A 24,979-nucleotide genomic window follows, 5' to 3' on the forward strand; every position below is an offset into this window, starting at 1 on the left:
TCTTATGGACAATTGGGTGGATTTTTTTTTTTAAAGTAGACATTTTAGTGAAAAATTCCAGTTTTCATCAAAATTCTGTAGGTTTTCATTTCTTTCAGTTTTCAGCAAATGAAAACAGAATTTGCTTTGTTTAAAATTGTAACATTCCAGTTTGGATCTTGCCGTGGAAACCTGAAAAAATTGAAAAAATATTTGAAAGCAAATAGAAAAATGTCTGACATAAAAATGTTGCTGGGTCAAATGCATTTTGCAGCCAGCTCTAACCATGACATTAAAATATCCAAGGAATGGGAAATCTGTTGAAAGGACGCATCAATATCATTGATATGCAGAGCAATTCAGGCTTTTCTATCCAGGAGGGTTATAGCTTGGATAGCATATCACTTCCATTGCCCCTCCCTCTCAGTCTAGTTGTTCAGTTTAATTGAGAACATCTGGTGTTCTAAATCAAAAAGTTTCAAAAGTATCTTGTTTTTTGTATTTACAATTATTGTGTAGTAGATATTTGTTCACTCAGATTCCTGGCATAAATTTTTTATATATGATTTCATTAGTTTGAAACTTTTTCCCCTTTGGGCTAAAGTTACCCTTATATTTTCATAGTATCTAAACAATACAAATGTAGTATTTGACTCTTTTTTCATCAGACTTTTAGCTATGCAAATGTATCAAAAGACTGTCAGAAAACAGCCTTTGCCATTTAAAAAAAGTCTGTCGAGCAGCCTTTATTTTAAGCTTCAAGTGTGCATTGACTTTCTCTGGGAAGCATTTGAATAAGAAAAGGTTTAGTTTTGCTTTTATGCATTGTTATTTTTTCAACTTTTGAAATATTCTCTCCACTTCTTCTTTAGCCCTGAGTTCTTTTAAGACCAAAATATGTTTATCATAACCTGCATTTGTGCTCATCTATCTCAGTTTATTTAACTGTTTTTCACTAAAAAGAATAATGGAATATATATCACTTTCACCCAAAAGGCCAGTGGAATATTAAAACATCGAGCCAGATGCATATAAAGAGGCTACTTCACGTTTCTTTCAATAGGATTGAACAAAGACTCAGAGATATGCTACATTTAGAAAATTCTTTTTTATTAATGCTAAAATGCTTTACTAAAGAAAACTAAATACATCGAAGGATGACAATAAAAACAAATGTCTGCCCATCCAAAGCACAGAGGAAAGTATGCTGCTAATTGCGTTATTTTAATTTTGTAATAAGGTTTAACAATGTTGGCAAGATAGTGAGTCTTGTCATATGTTAAGGGAGCTTCACTCTATAACTTCTACATTCTGGGCAAGATTCTGTCCCCCTTTTTTAAAGAACCTGCCCCCACAAAAGTTCATTGAACACAATTTGAGACCCACAATTTGAAATGTTTTTCACAGGGAGGAATCTGTTAAAAAAAATGCTTGTCTGTCTCTCTCTCTCCAACTGAAGTTGGTCCAATAAATGATACTACCTCACCCACCTTATCCTTCTAAATCCTGACCCAGTCCCTCATCCAGTCACTACTGCCCGGATGCAGCAGCTTGGCCCCAGTCAGGCAGGAAAGGTATCCCAGCCCCAGGGCCCTCTCCCCCACTCTACTTCCCACACGCAGCCCCTTGCCCTGCTTTCTGTACCCCCACATACTCCAACTCCCGGCCCTGAGCCCCTCATACACTTCAATCCCCTGCTCTGAGCCCCTCATACATTCCATCCCTGACTCCTGTACCCCCCATATCCCCAGCCACCTGCACTAACACTCCTGCACCCTCCCACACCCCAACCCTCTGCCCTGAGCCCCTCATACACCTGAACCCTCTGCCCTGAGACCTCTTGCACTCCACCCTATGCTTAAATTTCTTACAGGTGTTGTAGCGCATGCCTCCATCCCCACTGTCAGGCTACCCCAAAGGAGTCTGGTGATTGAGGGGAGGTCCCAAGAGGAGGGTTGTAATAGGACAGTACCTGTAAGAAATTTAAGTTACTCTCACCCCTACCCCTCATTTTTCTCTTCTGCAGACTAAATAAGCCCATTTCTTCTTAAATCATGCCCCCCAACCCTCCAATCATTTTTGTTAACCTCTGTTGGACTCTCTCCACAAATTCACATCCTTTCTTTAGTGTGTGTGTGTGGGGGGGGCGGAGGGGTGGGAGGCAAAACAAGAGGCAATACTCCAGATGTGGGCTCACCAGTGCCAAGTAGAGTGAAATCATCACTTCCCTGGGTCTGCTGTCAATGTTCATACTAATGCAGCCCAGTAGACCATTAGCCTTCTTGGCAACAAGGACATATAGTGACTCAGATCCAGCTTCTCATCTACTGTAATTCCTAGGTCCCTTTCTGCAGAACTGCTGCTTAGCCAGTTGTTTCTCAGCCTGTAGCTGTGCATAGGATTATTCCTTCCTAAGTGCAGGACTCAGCACTTGTCCCTGTTGAATCTCACCAGATTTCTTTTGGTCCAATCTTCCAAGACAGATTTCACAAAACTGGCTCCAGGACTGACTCGGGTTATTCCACTTGATATTGGCTGCCAGCTAGATATCTAGAACCTCCTCTTGATCACCACGTGTTTTCAAAAATAATGGCCAATGGCTTCAATCACATTATCCAGCTCTCTCATCACCCTCAAATGCATTAGATCTGGCCCCATGGTTTGGGCATGTCCAGCTTCTCTAAATAGTTCTTAACCTGTTCTTTCACCATTGGGGGCTGTCACCTCCCCCATACTGTACTGCCCAAAAAAGCAGTCTGGAAGCTGATCTTGTTTATGAAGGGAGGGACATAAAAAGCATTGAGTACTTCAGCTTCTCATTCGGTAAGTTTCCCACACTTTTCCTGACCATCTTCTTGCCTTTAGAAACCCTTCTTGTTATGCTTCACATGCCTTGCTAGCTGCAACACCAACTTTACTTTGTCCTTCCTGCATGTTTGAGCTCCATTCATTCTGTGTAGGCTGGGAGAAATGGACATCAGTAGGGGCCCGCAAGAGACCTTCAAAAACACCTTGCCTCTATAGGCTTCTGCTTAAAGCTCCCCAAGGTCAGAGATTCCCTGGCCTTGGGTGATAGGCTGCCATCATCAAGTGTAAAAAACCTCTTCTTCTTAAACCCAGGAAGAAGCACTTGAACTTCTTCAAAAAGGTTACCCCAAGCTCTTTCTTCACAAGAGAACTTGAAGAAGAAGAAAAAAAAAGAAAACAAACTGCAATCTCTGATAGCTGACCTCTCAGTCTTAGGCATGCATACACAGTCCTCCTGTTTACCTTCCAGGACACAAGGATCAAATCATTGCCTTAAAAAAGGTGATTTTATTTACAAAACAAAAAGATATACTTGATAAAGTATACTTGGCTGCTGGGTGTAACAGAGCAACTGAGAAAAGAACAGATTAAAAAACTGGGGGTATGTCTACACTACCACCCTAGTTCGAACTAGGGTGGTAATGTAGGCAACCGGAGTTGCAAATGAAGCCCGGGATTTGAATTTCTCGGGCTTCATTTGCATCTCGCCGGGCGGCGCCATTTTTAAATGTCCGCTAGTGCGGACTCCGTGCCGCGCGGCTACACGCGGCACGGACTAGGTAGAGTGTAGGAAGCCTAGTCCGAACTACCTAGTTTGTGCCGTGTGTAGCCGCGCGGCACGGAGTCCGCACTAGCGGACATTTAAAAATGGCGCCGCCCGGCGAGATGCAAATGAAGCCCGGGAAATTCAAATCCCGGGCTTCATTTGCAACTCCGGTTGCCTACATTACCACCCTAGTTCGAACTAGGGTGGTAGTGTAGACATACCCTGAGAAAAGTAGTATATCTGGGCTACAGCTTAGATACAGTGTATGGGGGAAAAGGGGACACATTGATTTAGCACAGAGAAGTTTAACCAAACAACAAAACAAAGAATATAACCTGATTACTACTAAATAGACATTTTCCTGTCTACTTACAATCAGTTTTCCGTTAAAAGCATTTTCGGAAAAGCGCGTCTAGATTGGCAGGACGCTTTTCTGGAAAGCACTTTTTCCGGAAAAGTGTCCATGGCCAATCTAGACGCGCTTTTCCGCAAAAAAGCCCCGATCGCCATTTTCGCGATTGGGGCTTTTTTGTGGAAAACAGAACTATGCTGTCTACACTGGCCCTTTCGGGCAAAAGTCTTTCGGAAAAAGACTTTTGCCCAAACGGGGGCAGCATAGTTTTTCTGGAAAAGCACTGATGATTTTACATTAGATCGTCAGTGCTTTTCCGGAAATTCAAGCGGCCAGTGTAGACAGCTGGCAAGTTTTTCTGGAAAATCAGATGATTTTCTGGAAAAACTTGCAAGTGTAGACACAGCCCAAGTGTGGCTTGACAATATTAAAAGGGCACTGGAGTATGAAAAATACGACTGCAGTATTTGCTGATGTATTATGAACATATCCCATTAGTCACTTTACATCTGAAAGGCAGAAACACTTCTACTTAGTGCAACAGCAAGGGATGTTCAGTTAGGATTTAAAGAGCTTCTTTGCTGGCAATAGGTTTTATTAATCTCTGTTAGGAATAGACCATTCAGTGGTACCAGTATCTGCCAACAGGAGTGCAAGTAAGTTGCTCTTAAAGCTGCTCTTTATGATTATAGACAGAATACAGATTCAGAGATCTCTATCCAGGATAAGTGAAAGGTCAAGCCGTTAAATATTAAAGGTAGAATGGTGTGGGCCGCTGTGCAAGAGAACTAGGCCTAGAGGCAACTCTGAGATCTCTGCTTTCTAATGTAATGAAACCAGAGCATGGCAGAGAGTTGATCTGTTTGGTTGTGCAGGGATCTGAACCACTGGGTATCTAGTTTTCAGAGCTCCTTGTGGTGTGGCATCCGTGGTTGCTTCAGTGGAGGCAATGTGTCTCATCTTCTTGGCTTGGATGGAAGATATCACAACATCTTTCTACTACTGATGGGATTATTGGGGGAGAAAAAATTTGCTCTGCAGACTAAAGCGAAGAAAGAGAGGAAAAAGATTACTTACCACTGCAAATCAAAGCTTTTGAAAACATAATTCTAGATGGGAAACTCATCTGATGAAGTGGGTTTTCCTCACAAAAGCTCACGACCTAATACATTTTTTAGTCTCTAAGGTGTCACAGGATTGCTCATTGTTTTTCTAGTACATATAGTTCTTCTATTAATTTCATAAAGCATATCTACCAGTTTTTGCCCTGTGTAGAGCTGCCCTGCAGTGTAGAGCTAAGCAAAAAGAACAAGAACTTTGTTTTCATTTGAGTAGCCCATTAACCAAGTACTCTCTTAAGATCTGTTTTTTGTACTGAAAGCCTAGGAAAGAAAAGTAAGAAAGAAACTAGTGATTTTGAGGAAAAGGGCTTGTTTAATTTAGGAGCAATTAAAACACTTTCCTTGTGAAGCCATTCTATTTTTATATTTCATACTTTATCTTGAAATGCCAGGTAAAATCCACAATCCTATTTGCTAGATTAGTCTTTTGAGAAGCTGGTTTCACTGAGCTAAACCTTCAGTCATACGTTCTTCTTCTGGTTAAAAGCTGCAATGCGAGAAGTTCAGAAAGAATATGGGATATGTTTGCATATTTCAAGAGTCCTATGCTGGGGAAAGGTGTTGGGTGGTGGTGGTGGTGGTGGTTTTCTATTTGGCTGGTTTGTTTGAGGGATGAACTTAGTAGAAATAAGAATTTTTCCATAAAGTGCAATCTTATTTAGTTCATACATCACTATACTGTAAGAAAGTTGCAAAATAAATCAGAGGCATTGCCATTCCTTTCATAAAGTGGCAATTGCTGATTTAAACTTGATGTAGCTATGTACAATAAGTAGGACCCTACCAAATTTATGGTCCATTTTGGTCAATTTCATGGTCATAAGATTTTAAAAATAATTTTTTCAACTATTTAAAGCTGAAATATCACAGTGTTGTAATTGTAGGAGTCCTGCCCCATAAAGGACTTTTGGGGGCACATAAAGTTATTGTAGTGGGGGGGGGGGGGTCAGTACTTCTACCTTTAATTCTGTGCTGCCTTCAGAGCTGGGCAGACAGCAGCAGCTGCTGGTTAGGAACCCAGCTCTGCAGGCAGAACCACTGCCAGCAGCATTGCAGAAGGAAGGATGGCATGGCATGGTATTGCCACAAGTGTTCCCTCTAATTTTTATGTCCATGTGCAGAATGAATTTTGGTATGTGTACTAGTATGAAGGTAATGTGCTTCTCCCAGCCCTCTCTCATACCAGCCACTGTGGGCCAAGTGAGAAACAGCTCTCTACTGGCCGTGGCAACTCCGATGGGGTTGGGTTGGGCTAGAGGAGGGGGTGCCTCTACTGATCTGGCTTTTGTACAGAACACCTAGAGGGACCTTAGATTGCCAGCCTTACTTCTGCACTGCTTTCTGCAAAGCTGGGCCCTCAGTCAGCAGCCACCACTCTCCAGCCACCTTGCTTTGAAGGCAGCAGCACAGAAGTAAAGATGGCCCATACTGCTGGTGGTGGGGAGCTATCTTTAGAGCTGGACACCTGACCAAAAGCCGCCACTTTTTTGTTGCCCAGATCTGAAGGCAGTGCAGAAGTGAAAGTGGCAATATCATGACCTCTCCCTAAAATAATCTTGTCTCTTCCCACCCTGTCTTGTGGGTCAGGATGTCCAGTTTGAGAAATACTGTTCTGACCCCTAAAATCTGTATATTAAAGGGTAAAACTACACAAAAGACTAGATTTCACAGGGGGAGACCAAAATTCATGGTCCATGATATGTTTTTCATGGCCATTAATTTGATAGGGCTCTACACATAATTTATGTTTAGATTACTACAGTGTACAAGGGGGCTGTCAATGTTAAAACGTCTGTGCCAGTCTAGATGCTCTTTTCTGCAGATGCTTTTAATGGAAAACTTTTCCGTTTATTTCCTCCTGCCTTAGTCCAAAATCCTGGTCCATGCCCATCTTTTGGTTTAGATGTAACTTTTCCCTTTAATTGTAACTAAATATTTCTCTATGCTCTTTCCACTGCTAACTGAATTAATTTATGTCTTTCAAAGTCTGCCACTATCTTTGTTGACCATACTGGGGAACTTGTCCAAGTCAACAAAGAGGCAGCCTTTATCAGTGTGAGGCTGTTCATGAAGTGGATGGCTTCATACATAAGCGTGGGAGAATTGCGTTAATGTAGTCTATTCATGCTTATGTGCCAGGTGCATCCACTTACACAACTCAAAAAGCTACTGCCACCCCATCCACTGCTGCCAGGGCCATTGTGTACACTTGAGTGATAGGGCAAATGCAGGACTGGAATCTTCTGTTGGAGGAAGTGGAGGGAGAGACACCAATTTCAATCCTCCCCCCACCTCTATGTGCTGTAGAGAGTCTTAAATCTGAGTTGCTCTGAAATGCTGGTGCTTTAAAGGGGGATTGGGGGCAAAAATGTGAGCATTTGGAGCAAGATTCTGTACTGCATCACTGCCCTCCAATACTGTAAGAGGGACAAAGGGAAACTGAAGTATAAATGGAGAGTGACATTTTCCTTGCATTGTCCACAATGAATACATTTGTACATGAACAAAATTGTTGGAACAAGACGACATGCATGCCTGATGTTGAAGAAAAGCCTGTTTGTGCCTAGTACATTAGAGACATTGTTCTAAAATAGTTCATCCTTTTGTAAATATTGCCTCTGTACTGGTGCCAAGGTTACTGTCAGTTTGGGTTATCAGCTGAGTATCAGTCATGCACGTGTGGCCTGGGAGAAACTTTAATACATGCACAAGATTTAAAAGAACAAATCCTGTTCCTTTGCATTTAAACTTCTGTCTCCCTTTTCCTGAGTTCTTCAATATACTCTACTCTCATATATCAATAAGAAGGGTGTGTTGTGCCACATGTAGCACTGTAGAAAATTAACCATCTTCCACTTTTCTGTGGGAGCAGTCACAGTTTTGCATTAGTCATCATCAAAGCTTTTAATATAAGCCCATGTCATTTATGGTATAAAGTAAGAACATATTTCCTATGTATTACTGAGAGGCAAAACTTGCCATATCCCACACTTTCTCCTTGAGACTTTTCTGTATATAAAGTAGATGATCTTTCCGAGATAAATCCTGGTCATGTGAATTTTGCCATTGACTTTTACTGAACACTGTATTTACTTAGAAAATGTGGTCCAACTAGTCTGCTGGTATAAATTGGCATATATCCCAATGAAGTCAGTGGAGCTGCACCAAATCAGTGAAGAATTTTGCCTTTGTATTTATTCCAAAAAATAATTTAAACTTCTAGAAACATTGATATGTTAGGAAATCATTCAGCCAGAATTCCATTGTTAAAACACATTCTCCTTTGCAATTCAATAAATTTCCACTGTACTTCAAGCAAACTAGGGTAAAAATTAGTGACAGCTTAATTATTATTAATATTGGCAGAGGGCCTCTTTGCTTCCTTCTGTCTGTCTCATCAGTGTGTTCTAAACAAATGTAGAGGTTGCAGACTTTGGAGTAAATATGCTTTTAGACTGTAATGTTTTTGACAAATGTATAATAGTCATAGTTCTTCTTTATGTTGTAATGAAACTGCTTCAAGACAGAATAACCTACAAGCCATTTTTAGTCCAAAATATCTTAGTTGTTTGATATAAATCAGTTACTAATACAGCCTTTTAGTTTATTTAAAGTGAATGTTGTAATGTGGTATTAGACCACCATGGGTTCAGATTTGGTGGCTACAGTTTTAAGTGTGACAGAGTATAAGTCACTTGTACTACTTGCTTCCAATTTAAAGTTTCTAGGGACACATAAAGATGAAAGTTAGTGACCACACACACATTCACTTTACCACACAATTATATATGGCATAACATCACAATAAATGAACAATAAACTAAAATTATTGGCTACACTAATATAAATCAGGTACTAATACTAGTACCTTCCACCTAAGGTGTTTAAAGCTAACATCTACAAACATCAGTCCTCACAGCTTGCCTATGATGTAATTATGGATAACACTTATTTTACAGATCACTATACTGAGACCATACAGAAATGTTACATTATTTGTTCAAGATCATATGGCAAGTCAGTAGCAAAGTCAGCAAAAGATACCAGGACTACAACCCCCCAATTCTGTGTACTAACAACTAGACAGTACTTATATATGATGTAAGAAAAATTAGGTGGTGATTCTGGGTTAGTAGGTCAATATAGTTTATTGCAATTTTGGAGATATGAGAGTTTATTAAAATCAGACTTTTATGATAAAAACAGAAGAACAAAGGGCCCAATTCTCCTTACAAACCAATTTTACAATGGCATATTTCACTCATCCCTGATTTTCCCGGGGCTGGAGAGAAGAAAGCTTTTATCCTATCCATCCCCGTGGCTTAATTGATGGATCACTTCACTGTTTTCTGGGAAAACTCCTTTTGGGAGTTATTATGGGTCTTTCTCCTCAGGCTGGGAGCACTGCAGAAATGGCAATTGTAGCCTCAGGAAATGCAGAGTACAGTTTTCTCCAGCATCACCTAATGACAGGCTGAAGTTAAAGCCCTACAGTCTTTTAGGTAGTCAATGCCTTTTGAACTTGGTTAGTGCCTTAAGAAAGGGGGTAGGAGCTGGGGGAAGGAGGAGAGAGAAGAGAAGGTACCAGCTTGTATTAAAGAACTGGTTGAAAACAAAGTGCATTGTGACTACTAAGACTAGCTTGTTCCCTAGTCTCTTATTTGACAATAGGACCACCTTGGAAAAGTTAGCCTGGATGGTAGACAGAACAGACTCTGTATTATTTAGAATCTTTTGCCACAGAAGATAGGCACAACTCCCTTCCTCCCCCCAAAACAAACCATACACACACCATTATCCTACTAACATGGTATACAAGTTGTTAAAATATTTGTCTGGTTTGTACTAGATGTAGAGAAACACAGGTGATCACCTGCCAAGAGACTTGCCACAGTGACTAGAAGTTTTTATAACAATATTTCATATCTGCCTGGCTCTCTCTCTCAAAAAATCCCTCTGAAACTTACAAGCAAATACTCATACCCTGCATGAACCAATATCTATTAACCTTTTCTGAATAAATGATCAAAGAGCAAACCTGATGAATAAGAAGGAAAAAATAGCATATGCAATACAGTGAAAATCACAGTCAGTTAAATACCAGATATAATGAGCCAAATTCTGTCCTTACAGCTGTAAAACTATTGATGTTAATGGGGTTGGAATCAGTGTAAACGACAACAGAAATTAGACTACTAACTGCAGAAACCTACTATTGAACTAGTGTGTATTAAGTGTTAGCACTATATACTCTATCTCCTGCTTTCTGTGATGACAAAAGGAGTAAGTGGAGTGGTTGCATGCTTGCACAACAACAGGATGTGTCTCTTGGGTCATGTCTACACTAGGAAATTATTTCAAAATAACCAAATTCGAATTAATAACTTCTGATTTTACAAAATCAAAATAGTGAGCCCCCACTATGGGGAAGCCTTGAAATTAGTTGGAGTCAGGCTCCGTTAATGTGAATACAAACGACCTCGACTTAGAGCCCCAAGAAGCACTGGATAATAATTAGTTCAAATTACTCTGGGAAGTAGTTATTTCAAAATAGCAGCAGCAGAGTGTCCACACTAACATTATTATGAAATAAGTATCTTGAAATTAGCATTATTCCCGGAGGAAAGCAGGAGTAAAGATTTCTAAATAAATGGCCTGTTATTTCAAAATAAAGGGCTTGGTAGTGTGGACTGTCCGCTTATAAATTCGACCTAAGGGAGGTTATTTCAAACTAACTCCCTAGTGTAGACAAAGGGTTGAAGTCTGTGTGCTGGGTGGTACATAATTTTATATCTGTGCCATTTGTTTTAAAAGCAGTTATCAATGCAGTGTGGTAGCTTTCCACATTCTAGGAAGCTCCTACCCGCAGCTGAATGTTAAAGATCCCAGAACCTCAACATTACAATACTTTGACTGGAGATGTTTCCATTAGAAATATGACTTGATATATTGAGTCCAATATCATTACCGTAGTTTTCTTGTTTTTATTTTTATTTTAGTTAAGTGTACTCTCCCAAATGTCATCAGAACCCTCAGTAACACAGGTTCAACTGCATGAAGATCAGACATTAGCACTGAATATAGCAAAATGGTTTTTAGGCAGTCTGAAGTTAGATATGTCATGCTACCCTATTTTCCCAATCATGTGGGGAATGGGCATATGCTTCTTGGTCACCTTCCTGACCAAGAGGAAAATCAATATAATTGTATTTATAATGTTGTCCTCCCATACCCATAAATAATATTCTGAACTTATACAACACCATTGATCCAAGGACCTCAAAGCACATTATGATGGAAAGTGAATACAATTATCCCAATACTACAGATGAGAAAATCAAAGCACTCAGGTCTATGAAATAAAGAGAGAGTTGAGAATTATACATGTCTATTTTTACTGTGCTTAAGAGATTCTGAAAATGGGAGGATACTTTTTGAAAGTGTTTCCCTCTGCCCTTGTCTTAAATTGTTTACAGTACAAGTTAAGACTTCGTAGGTAAGGGAAAGAGAGGAACAAGAGCTATGGCAAGAGGATTACACAGTTGTTAAAGATATTGAAGCACATCTTGAAGATTACCAGATTCTTCATTTCCTACTGTATCTGCCAGACTGTGCAACAGAGTTGATCTGTGACATCCTTCCAATCAAAACTAAAGATTTTATAGTTTGTTGTGGTAGTTTCATCTTATTTAATGTTGGAATGGAAGCTTGGAGTGGGATATTTTTCTTCCCAATCTCATTAAATCTTTTTAAAATCTTTGATACGCTCACTCCTGGGCATTAAGGCCATATAATGAAACATATTTATTAGCTCATTTTTAAAAAAGAGTAACTAATATATTGCTTCATTCATACAAAGGATGATTTTAATGCTGATTTTGCAAATTTTATCTTTATATAGGGTTATTATGTGGCATATAGACTCGTAAAATACTTTTTTATGTTATTGATGACATTGACTCTTTACCTAGTTTGTCCTTCATGAATTCCCCTTCATTCTAGTTGCTAAACCAGTTCTATTTTTTGGCAAGAACTATTAAGAAACTTTTAAATTATGCTATCTCATAAAGAGAGGAAACTATTCTATGGATAGCACAGTCTCTGGGGATGCATGTTCCAAATAATGTAATACTTGCTTCATACTTGGTACTCATGAGTAAATGAATATTAGTACATTCTATGTAGTTCTGTGATGATGAGTTCAGTTTAGAATTCAACTAAACCAGTTACCTTTCCCAAAACTGCTTTCATTTGGGAATACTCTCTCCAGCTTAGTTACCTGGGGTGAATTTCTGGCCCTTGCTGAATTAGTCGGAGTTTTGTAATTGACTTCAGTTGGGTAGGATTCCACTGCTGGTGTTTCATAAATGCTAAGATCTGAAGTGATTATCTGGTTTGACCTCCTGTATGGCACAGGCCATTTAAATTTCCCCAAATAATTCCTAGAACAGATCTTTTAAAAAACAACCAACCTTGATTGTAGAATTGCCAGTGATGGAGAATCTACCATGACCTCCAACAAATTGTTCTAGTGATTAATTACTTACAGTGTTAAAAATTTACATCTTATTTCCAGTCTGAATTTCTCTAGGTTCAATTTCCAGCCATTGGATTGTGTCATACATTATGCTGCTAGATGGAAGAGCCCATTATTAAATATTAGGTCTCCATGTAGGTGCTTATACTGTAACCAAGTCACTCCTTAACTTTCTCTTTGTTAACATAAATAGATTAAGCACCTTGAGTTTTTATCACTAAATGGCATATTTTTACCCCTTTAGTCATTCTCATGTTTATGAACTCTCTCTGATTTCTTCTGAGTTCTTTCTTGAACTGTGGATACCAGAACATGAGTTAGACAGAATCAAGAAATCTAACACTCAAGAGAATTTTTATTTTATTTTAAGTGTAAGTGCATTGGATTTGTTTCTGTACAAACATAGTAGAGCACACTTAGAAGTTGCTATGATATGTGATGGAAATCAGAAAACTTCACAGTTTTTAAAGCAAATGCATGGATTTTCACAAAAAGCAAACTATGGTGCATTTGACTCCAACAAATCTCCCTCCAGAGTACTTGAAAACACCACTTAGAAATGCAGAATGATTGTAAGCCAGAAAGACATTGTAGAACTGCAGTGTGGAGGGACTCATTGGGGATTTAGACACATCTGACTAATCAAGGCAGGAGCTTAAAGGCTCCCAGTTATATTTGACCTTCGTTGTTAGCTTTTGTGTATTAGGTTTATATGGCCTTGGCTTTGCATCACATTTTTGGTTGAAGGAGAAGCAGTTTATGTTGATGTAAAATGATGAACAGAAATATTGGAATATGATAAAGCTATTATCAGTTCCACTCTTTATCCTTCAGTCCTTCTAAAGACCATTCTTATGGAGTTAAATATAAAAATTCAGAAGAATTGAATACCTGTCAAAAACTTGAGAATTGTTAAAAGGGAGGGAAAAAATAAAATAACCAGCAGATTTCTATAACCAGCAGATTGCTTCATCACTCGTCCTTGGTGTTTGTATCTTTGATACTTTATGTGTGGTATACGCTCTTACTCTGCACTTTAGAAAGGGATTAAGTTAATGTGCACAAAAGCACTTTTGTGGAATAAGGTGTCCATATGAAGAGTCTGTGTGGAACAGCTATGCCAACATAACTCCCTAATGTAGATGCAGCTTACATGGAAGGAATTTTTAGGTTGGTGTAGGAGTACCATATCCTTGAACAATGTTAGCTACGACAAAGGAAGCACTCTTCCTGCACTGGGGTTTTTGTTAGCACAACTATGTTGATCAGGGATATGTTTTATTCATCCTTCCCCACCTGGACCACTGTACCAATGCCAATATAACTATTCAGGGTGGACTAAAGTCTAAGGCCTTTTCCATACTTACCCAGAAATCAGCGTTCTGGAGATCAATCTTCTGGGCTTCAATTTAGCAGGTCTAGTAAGGGCTCGCTAAATTGAGTGCTGCTGATGGTGCCCCCATCGACTCCAGTACTCCATGGGTTCATGAGGAGTAAGGGAACTTTCCCTCACTGACCTCTCTCAGTGGGTAACCGTGGTATGTTGAACTAAGGTACATAAACAAAAGCTCTACTATTCACGTAACTGGAGTTGCATATCTTAGCTTGACTTTCTCCCCCAGTGTTGACCTGGCCTAGTGAGAAGCTACAGTTCAAGGTCATAGCTAATTTGTATACCTGAAGTAAGAGTGGATGTAAATTTTCAGCCATGTCTCCCATCTTCAGCCATAATTTCTTCTGATTTTTGACACACCCAAAACTGAACTTTTGAACTTCCTTCCGGCATGCCCTAATTGCTCACCTTGAAAATTCTCCTGAATAAGAATAATTCAGTCTCCAGACTCCTGGATGTAAGTCACATTGGCATCAGTAGGTGTTAGGCACACATCTCCTGAGGAGAATTGAGCCTCTAGGCTCTGATTTTTAAATTGTGCACACAACTGTGTAAAAATATACAAATTGTGTGGTCATTTAAACAAAAGTGTAACACTTTTGGATTCAATAGGGTAAACAAGTATGTACATCAAAGAAGAATCTGGGGCCTATAATTACTGTGGTTGAATGAACAAATTGAGAATTTATAAATATCCAGTTATGAATCTAACCAGTCAAATACGTGTGCAGATACTCAGTTTGTGCATGCAGTCATAAGTAACTGCTTGTGTAATTAAGCATACAATTGGACACCAATATTTTGCATATTAATTTTGAAAATCAGGCCATCTGTGTTGCAGTATTCTGCTATTCTGTTTTCATTTGGAAGACATGGTGGTTGCAGGTTATTGAAACATTCCTGCATCAATAATTATATATTTACAGAAAGGCCCATTTTTATTTTTTAAATGTTTAAAGTGCCAATTTCTGTCCTTCTTTTGCCTCCATAAACAATATGATTTTTCTTAATTGAAAACAATCCAAATACATTTGCAGTAGAAATATTGTGGCTTATCTAGTCAAATATTTTATTCTTCAGACTTTTTTTTTTCACCAAGATCTCTTTGGTCTTAACCTGTAGTTCAAAAATTTTTGTTTGTTTTAGACTGAGTTGATTTTGTCTCATTAGTTTCCCTCCCCCCATTATCTTCAGTTTTGATAAAGTCCCAAGTACTTCCTTACTTACATTACTAAAGGAAACCCTCATAAATATCTAAAAAGAGCTGAGAGCAAATTTGAATAGATCTTTACTCTGTTACTTTTTTTCACATAGAGCTCTGCCCCTAACATCAGTGAGAGCTCTGAACAGGGAAAACACTGCTTCTCTAAGAGGCAAAATTTGTTTTAAATATCCCCACTCCCCCACTACCTCTGTTCCTTTATAATGGAGTTTATTGTTGAATTTCATTATCTAGTGCATCCTCATTAGAACATTGGTTCAATCCTATCGTTCACAGGTGTTGGAATATTAAACAGAAACACAGTCTGGGGAAATGGAATTCTTGGCTTTAATATTGTATTGAATCATATTTAATTTGCACAGCACGAGAGCTCCTTTTCAAGGAGATTTGGCGGAGTAATGGAAATTTTTAATACTGCATTAAATATTTCTGTTTGTCAATTGCTGATTATCCATCTCAAATTAATGTATATAATAAAAAGACACCTGAAATTGGGATCTCACTTTCCTAAAACAGTAATTTTTCCAAATTAGGTTATAGGAAAAACTCCATTAACTAATATTTTCTATAGTGATTCAGCTTCTTCCAGACTTTGATATGTATGAATTAGTCTGATCTCTTTCTCTCAGACCCCTCACATCTCTGCTACAAATACATGTAGGCATACATACACATGCACACACGCCATTAAAATAACTTCAGGTCAACTTAGTACACCATTTACAGAAGTTTGGTATCCCTATTATAGTGAATGCAGACTGCCACCTATCGGTAAGATTAGCATTAGCAGATAGACTGCCCTTTTGAGTAGCATTCTATTATTACAAGTTGCATTCATCACAATGAATAATTATTCTACCAGAGCACAATCCTAATTTATTTGCTGTATATTTTGCCTATAGCAATTTGTTTTTTTTGGTGTAAGGTGAATAATAAAGACCTCATAAGAAAGTCACCTTTCTTTAGTTACTGTCACCTTTAGAATTAATAGAAAGCTTGGTGAATATTCTTGTTTTTCTTACGATGGATATTTACTATGTAGGATCATCCTAATTCCCCATGCAAGAGAAGGATTTGATGATATAAGGTGAGCTACGTTATATCATTATAATATATGTAAACGTGTTAAGCAATGATACATCATCTATAAATGTTTTAAATCCATGTATTAATGTATTAATATTCTATTTTTCTAGAATTTGTATTTCTTATGTATATAAATATCTCTTATGAAGTAAGTATATAGTTCATAGAATTTTGTATATAACTAATATATGCAATTGATAATATTTTTAAAATTAAAATAAAAGGTAAGTGAGAGAAACTAAAGAATAGAAAACTACCAGGCATAATTATAGAAGTCTTAATTATTTAATAATCAGCCTATTTAATATTTACGTAGAAAATTCAAATGGAAATACAGCATGAAATGCCAAGTTTATTGTATTAAAATATGTCCTCCCTAGTCAATATTCAGGTGCTTTAAAATGTTGATACATCTCTACATCTCTGATAACTAGAGAGGAAACACTGCTACATAATAGCACCACTAGGCTACATTAAAATGGATGTCACTCATCTGGTTTTAAAAATTAAAGTACAAAATAGTAGTTAAAAATCTAGAAGAAGAATGTATATACTTCGTTATTATTTCAAGGAAATATACTTTGATTGACTAACCAGAAATTAACTGCAAGCAGTTACATGTTTCTCTCTTTCATTGGATTAGCAGTTCTCATAGACTCATAGACTTTAAGGTCAGAAGGGACCATTATGATCATCTAGTCTGACCCCCCTGCACAATGCAGGCCACAGAATCTCATCCACCCCCTCCTAGAATAGTCCTCTCACCTATATCTCAGATATTGAAGCCTTCAAATAGTTTGAAGACCCCAAGATGCAGAGAATCCTCCAGCTGTGATCTGTACCCCATACTACAGAGGAAGGCAAAAAACCTCCAGGGTCTCTGCCAATCTACTCTGGAGGAAAATTCCTTCCTGGCCCCAAATATGGCGATCAGCTAAACCCTGAGCATGTGGGCAAGACTCACCAGCCAGACACCCAGAAAGTTCTCTATAGTAACTCCTATCATCCCTCCATTGACCTATTTACCACTAATAATGAATGGTCAATTAGTTACCAAGATCATGTTATCTCATCAAACCATCCCCTTCATAAATCCATCTAGTTTAATCTTGAAGCCAGATAGATCTTTTGCCCCCACTACTTCCCTTGGAAGGCCGTTCCAGAACCTCATTCCTCTAATGGTTAGAAACCTTCGTCTAATCTCAAGTCTAAACTTCCTACTAGCCAGCTTATATCCATTTGTTCTTGTGTCCGCATTGGTATTAAGCTTAAATAATTCCTCTCCCTCCCTGTTATTTATCCCTCTAATATATTTAATGAGAGCAATCATGTCCCCCCTCACCCTTCTTTTGGTTAAGGTAAACAAGCCAAGCACTTTGTCTCCTTTCATAAGACAGATCTTCCATTCCTCAGATCATCCTAGTGGCTCTTCTTTGTACCTGTTCCAGTTTGAATTCATCCTTCTTAAACATGGGAGACCAGAACTGCACACAGTATTCCAAATGGGGTCTCACCAATGCCTTGTATAATGGCACTAACACCTTCTTATCCCTACTGGAAATACCTTGCCTAATACATCCCAAGACCGTATTAGCCTTTTTCACGGCTATGTCACAATGGTGGCTCATAGTCATCCTATAATCAACCAGGACTCCGAGGTCCTTCTCCTCCTCCGTTACTCCTCCATTAGTTCTATTGAAGGAATGGTGGTTGGAAAGTAACTTCCAAAGAGAATATTTAATGAACAACAGCAAATAAAAGAAGGCTTCCACGTATTATTTTTAATATATACCTTTTTAAAATAAACAGTCACAAGCCCACTCAAAAGGTAATGATTGTGCATTCATCCTTACTAATTATGCAATTAAGTCTCTCTGAAAAAGATGAAATGAATGTTATTTTACCGTTTGTCTTGAAATATGTTTCCAACGTCCAGTATTGTATCAATAATGTGTCTATAAACCCATAACATACGATAAACTGTGTATATGCTTCTTTGATATTGGATACATTATCCCAAATCACATTTCATGTTACCAAGGTTAAGTGCCTTGTTGTGTTCTACAGAACCCAGACATTCATGCTAAAATATTTGCGGGTTTGTCAGGAGGCGCTCCCGTGACCGCCTCCCCCCACCATGCCTCAGTGCCCCAATCGACTGTCTTCACTCAGTCCATCTCTGGACCACCTACAGTCTGTCTCGGGTGCTCATCACCAGCATAACCCTCCCCTGAATCAACCGTGACCTTCTAGTCCCCACTTTTAGTGCTGCCACGACACCCTTGTTATGGTGACAAGGGGTAACGTGAGGGGGAGAAAGGAGGGCTCGGACCCACCCTCGCTCACGGGTCCCAGCCCAGGGCCCTAAGAACTCAGATCCGGGAAGGATCCGGTCCGGTCAGTGAGGCGAGCTGCCGAAATGCACCGACCCACCAACCACACCGGGTTCTGCCCTGGGCTACTTCCCTTCCCCCGAAAGCCCCTCTACCACGGAGCTCACCTTCCCCTTTGTGGACAGGATTGCTGGTGGAGGCGCAACGGTTCCTGGCGGTGGCTAGCTGCTTTTTCCCAGCCTTAGACATTCCGCTTGGGCTCGGGCTCGGGCTTCTCTCCCGGGCTTGGTCCCCCTGGTCTGGGCTGGCATGCCCTTCTGAATGACCGCCGCAGCGCTGGCCGTCCTATCACAGGCGGAGGCTGTGCCGACGGCTTCCCCCGGCCCCGCCCAACGCCGGCGTCCCTGCGTCACGCCCCCAACCCAGGACGGTGCGCACCCCGCCTCCTTCCTTGGGGGCGGGGCCATTACTCGCTCCCTCCGCTAGCCCCGGGGCACCCCAACATTGCCCTTCCTGATGTCAGCCCGGGGCGACGGCTGAGCAGCGTGGGAACAGGCGGCGCACGGGTGAGCCTCCCCGTCGCAGCAGCCGCCCAGTGCTTCCCCAGCCGCGGAGAAGGAATGGGGCGAGGACTCCCCGTCACAGGGTTAAGAGAGCAAAAATATAGCAAAATGTACTCTGGTTTATAGTAATTTAGTTCCTATCTTCATAACTCTTTACAATGAAGCAACATATTTGAAGAATCCTCTGGTACCTTAGAGAATAACAGATTTATTAGGGCATGAAGTGGGCTTTTCCCACAAAAGTTTATGCCCTAATAAAGCTGTTAGTCTCTAAGGTGCCACAGTACTACTTGTTGTTTTTGCAGAAACAGACTAACATGGCAACCCCTCTGAGGCTTTTCAACATGTTTGAGATACTACAGCACTAGCACTTTACACTCGTGTCCAACCACTCATATACAATTATCCAGAAAAATATAGTAAAAGCTGTTATGTGGCATGTTGGAAGAATGGGGGGATGCTGGTTAATCAAACATTTGGGTTAACTGAGAGTTACACTTTACCAATAGCGATGAGGAGTCCTGTGGCACCTTATAGACTAACTGAAGTGTAGGAGCATAAGCTTTCGTGGGCAAAGACCCACTTCGTCAGATGCATGTACATGCATCTGACGAAGTGGGTCTTTGCCCACGAAAGCTTATGCTCCTACACTTCAGTTAGTCTATAAGGTGCCACAGGACTCCTCATCGCTTCTGCAGATTCAGACTAACACGGCTACCCCTCTGATACTTTACCAATAGAATACCAATTCTCAAAGAATTAGAATACTATAAAATGAATAAAGTATAAAATAGTGCACTGTGGAGCAGTTGATTTCTTGAAGCATTTAGGGGCATACAGGTAAAAGTTTTCTATACAATAGGTTATCTTATGACACTACATATCACTATGGTACACCCAGAACTCTAAAGTACACTGAACACTAAAACTATACTAAACTAGGCATGTTAAAATGCGTACAATTAAGTAACTGTGTACCTGAAGCAGCAGCACTGATACAGAGGCAGCACAAAGATGGATGGCAGTCAGTTCTCCAGGAACTAGTGCACATAGGGAACCAGCTTTTAAGCCAGCTCCCTCTGTGTATTAGCTCCTGCCTGCCCCCACCCTTGTGCTGCCTTTATATCAGAGGCAGCAGCACAGGGAAGTGGGCAGCTCTCTAGGAGCCGGTGAATGCTGCGAGTTGGCTTTTAAGTCGGCTTTCCATGAGTACCAGGAGCCTGCATGTAACCATGAAAGTTAACCGAAGAGTCCAGGTTTATCGGTTAACCCTTTATACTGTTTATGCTTTAACAACCCTATACTGAACATAATTTAACCTTTCTTTGATGATTCAGAAGGCACTTCAGGATTTTGTACTACCTTAGGATCATCATTATCAAACCAATTATTGTAGATTTAGAAGGTGCAGGAGATTGGGCTGAATTTGTAATGATCCCATGACATACCCTGAACGCTTCTTTTTTGAATAAATCCCTGGTTTCAACTTGCTTGTTTGCCTTCTGCCACTTTTGCATAAAAGTAGAGTGCAGAATGTGCAATTGCATAACATTCTGGGCAGTATACTAGTCTCAGTTACTAGACTGAAGATTTGTATTGGGAAATATCAGAAATTCTGGTTAATTGAGCTTTCTGTTCAGCTGAGTTCTGTATAACAGAGCTTTTACTATACTATCAAACTAGTCTGAACCTGAACTGTTTACTCTCCTTTGATCAAACATTCCATGTCAAACATTGATTACCTCTTCCTTTTATCATGTAGAGATACTTAAGAACAGAATGTGGAACTGTATGAACATCTGTGACAAATGGCTTTTCTCAGTCATTATGGTCAGTCCTGTTTAATCTTTCATTGGATAACAGCTTCTTTGGTGCACTACAATACAGTGCAATTACTAAACAACAGACACCAATACTTGGAAAAGGAACCATGAACTCATCCAAAATCTAGACTGAACACAGTCAAGCCTTTTAAATTAAAAGTTGATAGAAGGGACAAGTCATTTTTAAAAAAATAAAACAAAAACCCAAAACTTTCAGTGTACTGAAAGGTTAAAAGACGGTAGACAATTGTGAAGTTGGAAATCTGTTAAAAGAATACGAATCAAATCCTCTTCCTGGATACATACACATGTAAATGAGAGCAGAATTTAGTCCTATGTTTCCAAAGTACCAAATTCAATATATTCCTACATCAGAGCTTTCATAATTGAAGCTCTGTTAAAAAAAAAATAGATTGTTTGAAAAATACTATATTAATGCAACAATAATTAGCTACATTGTTATGCTATTAAAGTCAGTAAATGATTGTTATGTAGAAAAAATAAGGAAGTAAATCTCAAGCACAACTTTTCAAATTATTAGGTTGGCATTCCTCTGATCAATTTCATCTTTTTATGACGGGACATGGAAAATTTCACTTTCTTTCCAAATGAACGAATGTTAAATTACACATCTTTAAAAAAGACCAGCCCTCCTTTATCATGTTATTTTGAACTGCATTCAATAGTACTCATAGTGTATAATCTAGATTTTATAATCTAAGGCCTGAGAAGGGTTATGATTATAATGATTACTACATTTTGTTTGATGACTCATGATGGATTTTTATCCCCATAAATAATAATTCACTATTTTGTGACTTTTTTATTTTTCATCATCTCTCTTCTGTTTTTGGCCTATGTCATCTTTGTGGCTGTATACATATGCTTTTAAATATAACAACTGTGTTTAGTTTTTTTTTCTTGGAGAGTGGGAAACATTTGTGACTTGGAAGAATGTATGGGAATTGTTAGAGGAAAAGATAAAAGCTGTTTTTATAATAGTCTGGAATTGATAAAGAGGGAAACACAAATAGCAGATACACTGTAAACTCCAAATATACAATGAATTTAACTGCAAGAGTATCGTTCTTTTATTTTAGTTATCATGAAAATCATATAATAGAGCTGAGAGCAACTATCAGTACCAAGGACTTGTAAAACTGAGAAATTAAAATAATTGGAGAAAGGACTTAGTACCATTGATATCAAAGTGATTTGAAGGGAATGAAAGTATACATTCCCTCATGATGTATTATGTATCAATTCAGAGGGCAATCTGAGACATTAAAGAAGATATGGAACCCACACTTGGTCTTAAATTTGTTATTACATAAATATTTTATATTGTTTATGGTAATAGTGTTTTGAATAATCTAGGAATATTATTATTTACTTATAATTTCAGAATAGTTTATTTGTCATCTTTTTGTGTATTACATTTTTGACATGTATGGCTCATGTTCAGAACCATACTAAATCCACATGTTACGTTATTCATACTTTTGTAGTAGGTAATATCTAAGACATGGTCAAATAATTTGAATTGATGATAGCCGAGACTACCTAGATCAGATTTTTCTGGTTCACATTCCTGCAAAGAGAAAACTACTGTTGAGCTAGTATATTGAGAGGTCAAGAGTTCCATGGAGGAATAGCTAGAAATGGTGGTTCATTCTTGGTGCTATTGGACAAGAAGAATAACCGGAATGAAGATATTTTTTATGAATCGGTTTTTCTCAAAGTCCAAAAAGGTGGTGGTACTCTGACTATTTTCTGTTTCCACTGTCTGAGAATCTCCACTCCTTTCCCACCCCCAATTTCCGATTATAAAATACCGGTATAAAGAAATTAATCTAAATTGACCTAGAAAGGAAAAAAAAACCCCTTCAATTTATATCTTCTTTTTTTTTCCTGTTTTTTTTCATGATGTATAATTTTTTTAAGGTGGCTGATTATTTCTTACATTAGAAATTCAGGTCATGTCTGAGTGATTGGAGAAGTAGTACAATTATGACACTGCAAATAACAAAGATGGGTGCAATATGACTGAATAAAAATCACTCCCCTTTTCAAACTGTCTAAAATTCCTTATGCTGGATCTAAATTAGCAGTGTTGTACTGAAATCAATGCAGTTTATGCAGATTTACACTAGCAGAGGCTCTGGACCAGTATCTTTGCTCAGCATCTGTTTACCTAAAACCATCTGGAGAAAAGTTTTTTTAATAGAAGATTATGGCCCTAAAGTGATATTTTTAAAAAAATGTATTGACATTTATACCATTTCAAAATGGGTGTAAATATACTATTACATTCTGGAGGTGTTTTATAGGCTCCTATGGGGCAAGAAATAACACAAGATTCAAGGCAAAGGAAAACTGGACATACATTCACAGGGCTTTTTATAATCAATTAGGGACTGAGGATACTCCCAGTACTTATTTCTGAATTATTTTAGAAATCCTCCAACAGAAAAAGGGAAAATAAACCTAACACCCCTGAAAAGTCAGAATTGTTGTATTACATTCATAAAGAAATACTTCATTCAGTATGTCATACAGAAACAGAAGATGTATCAACACAAGTTTGGATTTTTCCAGATCCCTTCTAAAAAAAAGTTTAATCTTCACAGTACTCTATGACATAGTCTTTATTCTTAAGAAGTAGGTAGAGAAATGGAGGCAAAAAGATTGTGACTTGCCATAGCCCTCAGAAGAAACCAGCAGCTGAGCTGAGAACCCAGAAATTTCTCAACCCAGTTTTGTACTCTGACCACACTTTTCACACATACATTCACTTCTGGTCTCACCAAGATCATTTCAGTGTTTTTAATATTTTAAATAATGTGTTACAGCACTTTTTTGTATTATCTAAAAAAGGAAAACACAAGAAACACAATTTAGAAAAAGTTGAAAGGTGTTAGATAGTAAATAATAACTATATGGAAATGTGCTAAATAATGTAATTATGCTTTGGTGGTAAAGCAGGTTAATACGTTCTCTTAAGTCTGGAGACATGACTCGGATTGCCAGTTAAATGAGCTAGATTGTCTCAGGCTAGATCTTAATGGATTTATATCCATTTCAAAAGATTACATGACTTTACGTAGTTTTTAAACATATCAAGAACAGCCCAGGATAGAAAAAGGAAGGAATGAGGTAATAGATATAATTGTATGAGAAAGCTTCCACAAGTAGGTTTTGTTCTGAGTGCTGTGTATTTCTCTCTCACTCTCTCTCATATACACACGCACTTGAGAAAAAGAAGAAAATATTATTAAATTGTACCTCTGATTCCCTATGCTCTGTATAATATTCATGCTTTCACTTTTGTATGATATATCTGCAAAGTGGCATTTACATTTATACTTGAGTTGTTGCTCTCATGCAATCCATCTGCGAGGTACTGTACCTTGTAAAGTCTAGCTTTGCTGAATAGGAAATCAAAGGACTCTGTCATTTAGAATTAAAAATTTGTTGCACTTTGGCTTCTTATAGGTAGCTAAGCTTTTTCTTTGAAGAATGATGATTGAGATTTTCAGGCAACAGCAGCACAGTCCATTTCAACTTATCACACAGTAATTTGGATTCTGGACCCTTTGCTTGTTTCACAAAAATCCAAGGATTATAGTAGGATGTACAATACATTTATCCCTTCTTATTTTCTTACTATTATTATACATATTTTCATCTCTTTCTATACAAATCACAAGGTCTGGTTATTAACTCTAAGGTGGCTGGTTAACCCATAAGTCATTAGTAATTTTTTACAAAAACTCCATGAAGAAAAATACAGTGCAGCTATGTTCATCTTGATATTTATGCTACATTTCACTGCCCCGAGGATGTGACTACTATAGCCCTTAAAACAAAGGAGAAAACTGTAGTTTGAACTCTTTACTGCAAATGTTTTTTTCCCAAACAGACATTCGTACATCACATAGCTAGCCATTAAGTCCTGTTATCTGATGAACAGAGAAAATGAACACAAAGAATCAA

The 24,979-nt window shown here is 38.5% G+C and overlaps 1 long non-coding RNA gene across 1 annotated transcript in view; it reads left to right on the forward strand.

The window, feature by feature from the left end:
• LOC149524663 (uncharacterized) overlaps positions 1-16,214 on the forward strand; it is a 38,644-nt gene extending 22,430 nt beyond the window's left edge. Inside the window, exon 5 of the long non-coding RNA XR_016349023.1 lies at positions 11,503-16,214. This is a non-coding gene — a long non-coding RNA (uncharacterized LOC149524663). The remainder of the gene's footprint in view (positions 1-11,502) is intronic.
• Positions 16,215-24,979: the final 8,765 nt, after the last annotated feature.

This window comes from Pelodiscus sinensis, chromosome 3 (assembly GCF_052426305.1).
Source record: "Pelodiscus sinensis isolate ZL-2025 chromosome 3, ASM5242630v1, whole genome shotgun sequence".
NCBI lineage: Eukaryota > Metazoa > Chordata > Testudines > Trionychidae > Pelodiscus > Pelodiscus sinensis.